General features: G+C 41.0%; 1 long non-coding RNA gene across 1 annotated transcript in view; it reads left to right on the top strand.

Moving 5' to 3' along the window:
* Window positions 1–11,415, top strand: part of LOC149629989 (uncharacterized) — a 36,227-nt gene extending 24,812 nt beyond the window's left edge. Inside the window, exon 2 of the long non-coding RNA XR_016374435.1 lies at window positions 10,171–11,415. This is a non-coding gene — a long non-coding RNA (uncharacterized LOC149629989). The remainder of the gene's footprint in view (window positions 1–10,170) is intronic.
* Window positions 11,416–12,049: the final 634 nt, after the last annotated feature.

Genomic DNA, 12,049 nt, shown 5'->3' with positions numbered 1-12,049 from the left:
GCACAAAAATACCAAACATTATTTTGCAAATCTCATTAAAATTTAAAAAGATTTCAAACAGTATTTTCAAAATTAGGACCAAAAACCGGTGTTCCCCCCAATGACGGAGTTAACTCTGATTTTTGACATAATTTTGCATCTATAGCCCGATCGAATGGGCTGTGCGTCAACGAAATACTCCCTTAATTTTTCAATAGGATTAGTAAAAAAAAATTAGGGATAGGGTCACTGGTCCCAAGGACCAGTTTAATATTGTAGATGCTGGGGGTCACTGGTACTGAGGACTAGTTTCAAAAAAATCCTTATTTCCAAGACTGGCCCTAGGGTTAGGATTTGTAGCATGAATCGAAGCAGACTGCGTATTTTTGTAATTCCAATCCAAAACAGTGCTGGAAATAAGCTTTCTTATAATCTTTAAAAGGAAAGACACTATAAACACTATATAACATAGAGTAACTAAAATACAACTTAAGCCTTGGCCGTAAAGAACGTCGAAAAGCTTACTTTAAATGATATAAAAACCTCTGTTAACTGTAATTATTTACCTGAATTACTTTTCTAGACGAAAATTCGACCTGATAACGACGTATTTCTTATTAAGGGTGCTACAGTTAATTAGAAAATACATATAAAGGCGCTCAAGCTCGGATGAAATACCAAAGTAATTTGTTAGCGTCTACTGCTAAGAAATTAGGAAAATCAGCAAGAAACCCAACATTTGAAATTTGTCAACGTAACTTGTTAGCACCCACAAACCTAGGCCCTTCTAGTTGTCAACGAGAACGAAATGAGGAAATAGGTTTAAGCGCGCTATAAGGTTAGGCTGACATCTGACCCAAAAGTAATTTTTTGACGTACTATCTTAATTAGTTAAATTACAAAAATTAGAATTCATTAATTAAAAATCGAAACAGGTAAGTTTCTCATTTAAGAAATGCTTGTTAATTTAGAAGTATTCCGAAAACTAACTTCGCTATAGTTTTTCCGTATGGCCGGCTTCAATTGCCTTAAAAAACCGAAAAATTTTTAATGCTTTTTCTATGGGACGCTAACCCTAAAAACTGTGAATTTTCTTTTAACATTACGGAAGGGTGTCATGTCATATCTACAAGGGCCTACCGGCCCTGTAGAATAACGCACTTTATTCCAGAGCGCTAGCTTGAATAGATTTTGAATTATAGTAAAATATGTTTGAAAAACGCAACGCGCAAAGACTTATTTAACAGTCTGTACTTGAGATAAGCAAGGTCAACTGTAACATTTTGTTATTAAATAATTTCTTGTAAAATTTGTTCTTGACTAAGTAAAATAATTAACTCACAAGTTAATCTTAGAGTTTATTTTCTTTTTACCAATTTTATTTCATAATTATTCAGAGTTAAAATGGATCAGAAATTCATCTTTCTTTCTTTTAGTTTTCAGAAAATAATATGCTCGGGGAAAAAAACCAACTTGACACATAATTTTGGAATTTTCAATAGCTAAATTCCACAATATTCAATAATTACCAGCGTGACAATCAAATATTCATAAATTTCATATATAAAAAACTTGCATTTTTGCTGGGGACAATAGATTAATATAAAAATTTATTCTTGTATCATTAACTTACATATTTCTAAAACGAGTGACATTTTCCAGCCACTAATTAATCTTAGTTAATTTACAAGTAGCCTCTTTGCCACTCTTTCCCATAAAAACAGAGACACGGAGTCATAAAATGAATAAAAATACAAAAAAATATAATAAAATAAAATAAAATGTGATATAAACGGGAATTAAAATTGTGACCTCGTGTCATATTTCTAAAATTAGATTTCCCATAAAAACAGAGCGATAAAATGATGAAAATACAAAAAATATAATAAAATAGAATAAAATGGTGATTTAAGTGGGAATCAATTTAGATCAACAGGATATGCAATGTTCTCCTTCGCCATAAAATGAATAAAAATACAAAAAAATAAAATAAAATGTGATATAAATGGGATAATTAAAATTGTGACCTCGTGTCAAATTTCTAAAATTAAATTTCCCATAAAACCAGAGCCATAAAATGATAAAAATACAAAAAAATTAAAAAATAAAATAAAAAATAAAATAAAATAAATAAAATAAAAAATAAAATAAAAAATAAAATAAAATAAAAGGAATTTACGCGACGTGAAACGTTTAACGTCATCTTGGCTTTCCTTGTCCGAAAGGTACTGGTAATCTCGTCATCGCTGGAAGACGGGACATATTCACTATCCTCGAAATCGTCAGATTCCGTGACATCTTCGTTTAGCTGAATTACCTGTTAAAGAAAGGGTTAAAAGTTTGTCATGATTGCAAATTAGTGACCCGGTTGAGTGGTCCCTTCTAGCTTGGTTTATACCTTAGTGCCGGTCGCTTTACATCCCGTTTGGTGTCTTTTGTGACTACGAGAAAATGTGAATGATCTGTCACATTTGTTGCATTTAAATTTTCTAGACTTTGAAGACACCAGCTCATCTTCGGCAGCGCTAATTGGTGGTGGTAGATTCTGACGAACAGAATCATCGGGAAGTGTCGCGACAGTAGATTTATTGGCAGTCGACGCAATGTTAATCCTTTTTTGGCCAAGGTGGAAGAAGTCGATGTTGATTCAACAACATTTTGCGATTCCCTGATTCAGCATGCGTCAGCAAATGAACTTGGAGCTTGGATTTAGTCGGAAAACTATCTTGACAATGGCGGCAAGAGTGCCTTTTCCCTTTAGGAGGCGGCATATTCGTAGATTGGATATCAATATATATAATTCATTTACCAACTGGAAGAAAAAAAAATTAAAATTCATGATATAAATAATTAATTTTAAATAAAATCATGTAGGCATTGTAACTCCCGATTTAATTGAAAAGTCATTCTAAAACCGCGTTTTGTTTAGAATTGAAAGGTAAACAGACGTTTAATTGCTATTTCCTGCATAGCTTTGGCCATACACTGCAAAAGCTAACGCCCAAGGCCAAGGGGCGCCATTTTGTATTACAAGGAAGCTCCCTAGGACTTTTTTTTTTTTTGTTGTTGTTCCTTTTCAGCGACGAGCTAGGGCTAAAACAGCCTTACAGCTCCAAAAAAATTTATATATCTATACACATATATATATGCTAGTTTAGGTAATGCCTACTTTTAAAATAATTCCATAGAATAATAACTACGTTTTCAAGAAAATCAAGACATTCAAACCGTAATTCCATGGATAAACAATTACAATTAATCAAAGTAACATACTTTCCCCCCACGATGCACGCTATATAAGACGCGGGATTATACACTACGGCGAACCTACGTAAAAAAACCGCGGTCTTTCCCTCCAACTTCCCCCAAAACCAAAATGACTGTGGCCCTCATTACAGGGGTCAAAATTAGACTGTCTATCGAATAATAGCTGCTGTCAGCTGCGCCTGTAAATGCTTCAACAAGTTGGGAAACCAAAATTAAGGCCTCTCCGAGTCGAGACGAGGGCTATCTACCTACTTAAGAGGTTCTTCTTAAATAATTAAATAAATATAATGGATATTAATTATTTTAATCGTCAGTAATTTACCTCAATTCTAGTTAAATCGTTCTAAGAAACTTTATTCCTAAAATCATTTTAAACGTAGCTATTGTTGACGTTTGAATTCTAGCGTATGCCACTTTAATTCTTGGATATTTAGAGTATATAAAACGATTTATTCCAGATAAGGGGGAAATATAAGGAGCGCGAACCTTTGGTGGAAGAACTGCCATTGCAAGGGGGCTAGACGTTTCTCGTAACCCTACCCGATCGCCGCGTACATCTTAACCCTAACGATAACAATTGAGTAGATGTAAATGTTGCTTTCTGTGAATTGCGAAAGCGGTCCGGATATGGCGAACAAGTTTGCTAAAATTTGTCAACAATAAACGAGGTGACAGACAGACAAAGACACGTCCAGTTTAATACCTCTCAGTGTCGTCATCGTCACTCGGAGTGGTAAAAAGTATAATAACACTACCAGATAGAATTAACCTTTCGAGTATTTCCTCTAGTTTTTAGCCAACGTTGGAAAACTCTAGATATTTTATTCTGGCAGCCTTATTCCTTGAGTTCGTTAAAACTTACTGATATCTGCAGATTTTCCAGGTTTTTCTCCTTCACGTTGTGGCAACTTAGGCCTAATATTTTCATTGAGTAGCGAGCGTGTCGCGCACAGTGGGAGAGCTATTCACCTTAACTTGAAGTTTGCTCTTCCGGAGCTATGTCTCTAATTCGTAGAGCTGGGCTTAAGTCTGTGACCATTTGGGTCCGCGTACAATTCGACAGTAAGAAAATTTTGTTTATGTTGTGTATTGACCGCAAGGCGGCGCTCCAAGATGAACATCACGTGATAGAGTGATGTAGAGTGACAGAGCGAATGAAGAGACTAAGCTATATAGACGTTTTTCTAAGTCGTGAATTAATCATTCTCAATATCTTTGTTGTAACTCAATCAGTATTAAAGTATGTTCGTTAATTAAGTACCTGTGACTTTTACTAAACACGAAACATAACATTGGCGACGGAGGCTTTCTTTCCTTCGCGGGTCCGTTTTTTCCGTTTCACGCTACCGCTCGCGAGCCGAGGCTTAGGCCTTCCTACGCCGTTCTCGTTTTCCGGTAGGCCCCTCTTGTGGTTACTGTTCTGACGGTACGTGTTACTTCGAGTTGCGCAATACGATGGCAACTTTTGGCCATATAGAAGAATTTCGCCCCGATGCCTCCGTGTCTTGGCCTGAATACCAGGAACGTTTGGACTTATACTTCTCCGCGAATACCATTACTGATGCTGCAAAGAAACGGGACATATTTTTATCGGTTTGTGGGCCTGCCCTATATTCGATAATTCGCTCTCTCCGTTCGCCGGCCCTTCCGAGTGCCGTGTCCTACACCGACTTAATCGCTACGGTCTCCGGTCATTTTGCTCCTGTCCCTAGCGAGATCCTTTCTCGTTTCAAGTTTCACAAACGGGATCAGCTCCCTAATGAGACTGTGGCCACATTTATCGCCGACCTTCGTCGTCTATCGGAACATTGTAATTTCGGCACACACTTGGACTCTATGCTCCGGGATCGCTTGGTTTGCGGCCTCCGCGATGACGCGATACAACGACGCCTTTTGGCTGATGCTACGCTCACCTTAACCACTGCTACTGCTCAGGCTTTAGCGGGGGAAGCCGCTACGCACAATACCCTGGAAATTCGCGGACTTCAACATCAAGCAAGTAACACAAATTATTTCAAACCTAACGAGTCAAATTCTTCCCGAAAGAAACAAGCACCCACTCGAAAGTTCACTTGTTATCGATGTGGCGATAATCACGAGGCTGACCATTGTAAATTCAAATCGGTAACTTGCGACTACTGTAGGAAAACGGGTCATATCGCTAAAGTATGCCACAGTAAAGCTCATGATATGAAGAAACCGAAGCCTAAACATAACCGCAAGTTGCATAACGTTGAAGCTACTCCAACTAACCCTGAAGTCACTGGTTCTACTTCCATTACTTCCCATGCACCTGAATATGATACACCTAGCTGTTTTCATAATATATACAGTCTTTCATCTTATGAAGACCCGCCACCTTACGATCTTACAGTCAAACTAAATGGCTTAGCTCATTGTATGGAAGTCGATAGTGGCTCAATGCACTCGATTATCAGCTCTGCCACTTATGTAAAGCTTTGGCCTGTCACACCACCTGCATTATTACCTGTAAACGATCAGCTGCTGCGAACTTGGACTCTTGAGAAGCTGGAAATTATAGGCTATACTGACGTTTCAGTATCCTATAAGTCGGTGGAAGCTAAGTTACCTCTGGTTGTCATACAAGGCAAAGGTAAATCTCTCATCGGCAGAAGTTGGTTCAAACGCCTTGGAATATCTGTTATCCAGGACCCACAACTTAACCGACTTGAGATGGTCTCTACCGAGTCAATCCTACAAAAGTACGACCACTTATTCCAAAACAAGCTGGGTACCTTCAAGGGGCTACCTATTTCCATAAAAGTGGAGAAGAGGTGTCCGCCACGGTTTCTAAAGGCCCGCCCAGTGCCCTTCGCGTTGCGAGATCGAATTTCGGATAAACTGGATGAGATGACAAAAAAGGGTATCCTAGCCCCGGTTTCATATTCCGACTGGGCTACACCAATAGTTCCCGTAATTAAACCGGACGGAAGTATCCGGGTCTGTGGTGATTACCGTAGCACGGTTAATCAGGCTATAATTCAATTTGTTTACCCGCTACCCACGGTAACGGACATATTGACTACTGTCAATGGCGGAACAGTTTTCTCAAAACTGGACCTAACGGACGCCTACTTACAACTCCCAGTCGATGAACCTACATCGCAAATGCTGACCTTGAACACTCATAAAGGGTTATTTAACGTCCTGCGACTACCTTTTGGCATCTCGGTTGCTGTGGCCATTTTCCAGAAAAGAATGGAAGAACTTTTATCTGGTATTGACGGGGTCATACCATACCTGGATGACGTGTTCGTCCAGGGAAGGGGAATGGAAGATCACAATAACCGACTCGAACAGGTTCTTCAACGTTTCGATGGCGCGGGTATTCAGCTTCGCCGTTCGAAATGTAATTTCGCCGTAACCGAATTAGAACTATTAGGGTTCAAAGTCAATGCGAATGGCATACAGCCTACCCCGGAAAAGGTGTCCGCCATACATAACTTACCGGCACCACACGATAAGACGACCTTGCAAGCGTTCTTGGGGTTGTTGAATTTCTACGGCTGTTTCCTAAAAAATCGAGCTGAGACCCTTGAACCGCTACACCGGCTCCTGCAAAAGGAGACGCCCTGGTCATGGACAGACAGCCATAGTAAAGCTTTCGAGGCAGCTAAAGCCCTTCTACAAGAAGATGACTTGCTCGTTCATTACGATCCAAACCTGCCGTTGACTGTTACCTGCGACGCATCCTCCTATGGAGTGGGTGCCGTTTTGGGCCATATACTTCCCACTGGCTCGGAAGCGCCGATCGCATACTATTCGCGCACCATGACACCCACGGAACGGAACTACAGTCAAGTCGACAAGGAAGCTTTGGCCATAGTGGCTGCCGTAAAGAAGTTCCATCAATTCCTTTATGGTCGACACTTTCGAATCTACACTGATCACAAGCCACTTTTGGGGTTGTTAACTCCCACTAAACCGCTTCCGCCCATGGTTTCACCACGGGTTATAAGATGGAGTCTCCTCTTATCGGCTTACAATTATGAACTTGTTTACCGTCCGGGAACCAAAATTGCTAATGCTGACGCTCTTAGTCGGTTGCCGGCCGCGACGCCAGACGTTGAGGTCCCGCAACTCTCCGAAGTCCTACTCTTGGAGAACGTCCCGGTCGACCGCATCGACGCGCTTACCATAGCCCGCTCGACCAAGTCCGACCCCACCTTATCTCGCGTGGCCTTGTGGTCTCTCAATGGCTGGCCACCTACCGTACCAGAGGAGCGATTTCTTCCGTACTACCGTAGACGCCACGAAATAAGCGTCCATCGTGATTGCGTCCTTTGGGGTTGTCGAGTCATTGTTCCCGAGGATCTGCGGTGCGACGTTCTTACAATCTTACACGGTTCCCATCCAGGAATCGTTCGAATGAAGGGTCTAGCCCGTAGTTATGTATGGTGGCCAAATCTGGATAGAGCGATCGAAACTACCACTATAGCGAAACTACGGACTCTCTTCGCTACGCATGGTTTACCAGACACCATTGCTTCAGATAACGGAACCACATTTTCTTCGGAAGAATTCCGCACGTTCCTACAATCGAACCTAATTCGACAAGTATTCGTCGCGCCATACCACCCATCGTCGAACGGACAGGCCGAACGCATGGTGGCAACTACCAAAGAGGCTCTCAAACGAATCATAAGTGGCGACTGGCAAACCAGATTAGCCCGTTTCCTATACTCACAGCACACTTCCATGCACTACGACAGGGAAATCACCGGCCGAATTATTAATGAATCGCCGCTTAACTTCGCTATTGGATCGTCTTCACCCTGATTTAAATAAAGCTATGCGTGAGAAACAACAGGAGGTAACCTCTGCGGCACAGACCCACACAAAGATTCGGTCGTTTTCACCTAACGATCCAGTATATGTTCGCAACTATACGACCGGCCCTCGTTGGACCCCAGCTACCGTAGTAGACGCCACGGGTCCTCTCTCATATCGGGCCGCCACTATGGACGGTACCGTTATTCGACGACACGCGGACCAGATTAGACAACGGGTTGACTCAACCGCGCATGAAACGCCTTCCATGCCCCCAACTACAGCACGATCACCATCACCTTCGCAACAGGTCGACTCGCCCCGCGATACTCAACCTGCTCAATCCGACGCGTCAACTAATGCCGAATCTTCCGCGTCAACCGCAGTTACTCCTCGCCGTTCCCTACGTCCCCGGGTCCCTCCGAAATATCTTGCTGACTTTGTCCATCAATTATTGGGGGAAGGAGTGTTGTGTATTGACCGCAAGGCGGCGCTCCAAGATGAACATCACGTGATAGAGTGATGTAGAGTGACAGAGCGAATGAAGAGACTAAGCTATATAGACGTTTTTCTAAGTCGTGAATTAATCATTCTCAATATCTTTGTTGTAACTCAATCAGTATTAAAGTATGTTCGTTAATTAAGTACCTGTGACTTTTACTAAACACGAAACATAACAGTTTAAAAGCCTCCGATTTTAACTATATTTTTTAACTAAGCATTCCCATTACTTTCAGTATAAAAAATATTACAGATTGGGAGAAAAAACTAATCTTTCTATATTTAAAAATATCCAAGTTGATAATTAGCTTTCAAATTTAATTTTTTGCACCTAATTTTTACACCAATTTTTACATTTAAAATTTAGACTATTTTTAAAGGAAAAATTTAGCTATCATAACACTATACCAAGAAATGATATCTAGTTTATTAGGGAGAAGGTATAAGATGCCCAAGTATTCGCGCGCCATAGTTCTAGTTCCCCTTTCGAAATACAAGGGGGACGTTAAAGCGGTACACTGAACTTTCGAGGCTCGCAACTCTGATTCTACTAGAGATAAGGGGATGCCCTTTGAGTATGTTATAGTCCTATTTGCCCACCATCCTACTATACCAAAGGTTTTGGGATTGCGTCAAACAGGGGTCGAGTAATTAAGCGAAATGTTCAAAAACATGCCATAGAAATAGCGTCACACCCAACTTTAGAGGCCCGTAACTCAGGTTCTACTAGACATAGGGGGATGTCCTTTGAGTATGTTATACTCCAATTTGTCCCCCATCCAACCATTTTAAAAACTTAGGGCCACGACAAACAGAGGCCGAGATATTAAGCAAAATGTGCGTCAACTTATGGTATCGTCTTACATATTGTTATTATGTTACTTATGATTTTTCACACTGAACTTTAAAGGCTCATAACTCTCGTTCTACTAGAGATACGGGGATCTCCTTTGGATATGTTATAGTACTCTTTGCTCCCCATACAAGGATACTTTAAACTTGAGGCTACCTCAATATCTCCGTCAACTTATTTTTTGTCTCACTTATTGTTATTAGGTTACTTCATTGATTTTTAGCAACAAACTTGGAGGCCTATAACTCTGGTTCTACTAGAGATAGGGGGATGTCCTTTGAGTATATTATAGTCCAATTTGTCCCCCATCCAGCCATACCAAGAACATAGGGATGCGACAAACAGGGGCCGAGTAATTAAGCAAAACGTAAACAAACTTACCTCGATCCATAGGAAAAGCGGTACACTGAGTTTTCGAGGCTCGTAAGTCTGATTCTACTAGAGATAGGGGGATGCCCTTTGAGTATGTTATAGTCCTATTAGCCCCTCATCCTACTATACCAAAGGTTTGGGGTTGAGGTAAACAGGGGCCGAGTAATTAAGCGAAATTTTCAAAAACATGCCATAGAAATAGCGTCACACCCAGAGGCTCGTAACTCAGGTTCTACTAGACTTATGGGGATGTCCTTTGAGTGTGTACTCCAATTTGTCCCCCATCCATCCATACTAAAAACTTAGGGCCACGACAAACAGAGGCCGAGTAATTAAGCAAAATGTGCGTCAACTTATCCTTATTTCCCATACTGATTATGGAACATTTCGAAATTTTATTGTTCCAGTGTCCTTTGCTTATTTCCGGCCCTGGAAAACGACATGAATCGAGAAGAGTCGTCTGCTTCGAGTTCTTCAAATTGGTTCCTTACACCAAAGAAAATATTGGACTATCGTTAAACGTTTCCAGCGCGTGTCTCGGTGAGTGGCGAACTGCCGATGTGGAATTGTTCTAGTATTTGGATTTCGACGATGAGTAAATGTGGGAGCTAGCGCGCAGTGCTCGCGTTGCGTCAACAATCGGCAATTGGCATTTGCGTGAATAGAAGAGGATGACAGGGGATGATCCATGGAGGAAGATACAAAGGGGGTAAGCCTTGGTTTATTTCAGTTTGGGGAACACTATTTTGCCACAAGGCGGGATAAGATTAATTTTGATGGTGAAATCAAAGTACGAGATGGTCGCCCGTCCATTCCTGGACCACTTAACTTAATTAAAATTAGCGTTACTTCAACATCAATGCAAAGCCCAAAACCCTCGATTGCTTACCCCAGGAAGGTGAACGCTAGTTTCGCCAAGGGTGATGCGAAATCTGAGATAAATCGGCCGGCGCGCTAACTGTGGAACGGCCGAGGTTGGGTGGGACGCCAAGAAAAGGGGGAAGAATAGTCGGACTCAATTGTAATTGGTCAAGAAGGGCTACGGAGGAACCAATTACAATTGAGTCCGATTATTCCCCCCCCCCTATTTCTGGTGTCCCACCCAACCTGAGCCGTTCCACAGTTAGCGCGCAGGCCGATTTCTCTCAGATTTCGCATCCCTTCCCACCCCCATCATCATCCTTGGTTTCGCTGTCAGAGTGAGGGACGTGACCCTTAAAAAAGGAAAATGGAACAAGTGCAGTTCATAGGGCATTTGTCCATATTCGTGTTCTGTTCAGCTCCCTCAAAATAGTTGAAACCACTGAAATATTTTATGAAAAACTGAAAAATAACATTTATAAAGTAAATGTTTTTTTCGAATGGCACTCTTATGTCTTAACCTAAACCCCCATGATTCACCACTATCCAAGAAGAGCCCATGTTCTTCCGAGAACCACATTTCATAGAAAAAATGTTTCAAAATTACATAGGAAAAGTCATGGTACTTCTTCTTATTAGGTTGAAAAATATATCATTTAAAGGCCGACTTCCAGCATCGAACTGAAAACCGAGCGTCGAGACTAACAATGGAGTAGGGACCGTGCACCGATTTTCGAATCCCCGCTGGGGTAAAAGATGGAAGGGTTCTCGCTAACTGAAAGCCGTGCAATGTGGTTCTAGTGAACTGAAGATACGCGATAGGGAATGTCCTTCAGGGGGAAAGGAAAAATTCGAAGGGAAATAAATTGAAAAGGATTTCTATTGTTCATCTTCAGTTCGCTAGAACTACATTGCACGGCTGTCAGTTAGCCAGAACCCTTCCATCTTTTGACCCAGCGAGGCTTCGGCACGGTCGTTCCATTGTTAGACTCGATTCTCGGTTTTCAGTTCGCTAGAACCCTTTTCGATGCTGGAAGTCGGCCTTTAAATGAAATATTTTGGTGGAAAAAGAAATATGATAAGTAGGCCTAATTCTTTCAAGTGATTTATGTTGCCTTTAAAACTGAAAACTATAACATCCCTTACTTAAGCCAAAATAATTAGACCAATTATCTTTTAATTTTCAAGGTTTTAATTGTTATCAAAGACACTTTTTTTATTAAAATTTTGGAAGAACAGGTCCGTCCCTTGCCAAGTTAAGATTAGTTTAGGCGCAAGGACCTTGGGTTTAAAATTGACAAAATTAAAATTATAATTTCACCAAAAATTAAACTTAAAACATTGGAAATAATTAATTCCACGATATTTCAAAAAGTCCTGGAATATTTTGGAAAATCCCAGGGAACTAAAGGGATAGTAGCAGAG

Source organism: Phalangium opilio, unplaced genomic scaffold, assembly GCF_054372755.1.
Source record: "Phalangium opilio isolate 3A_F unplaced genomic scaffold, DU_Popi_V2 ptg000105l_1, whole genome shotgun sequence".
NCBI lineage: Eukaryota > Metazoa > Arthropoda > Arachnida > Opiliones > Phalangiidae > Phalangium > Phalangium opilio.
This window is presented reverse-complemented; position numbering and strand designations above follow the sequence as displayed.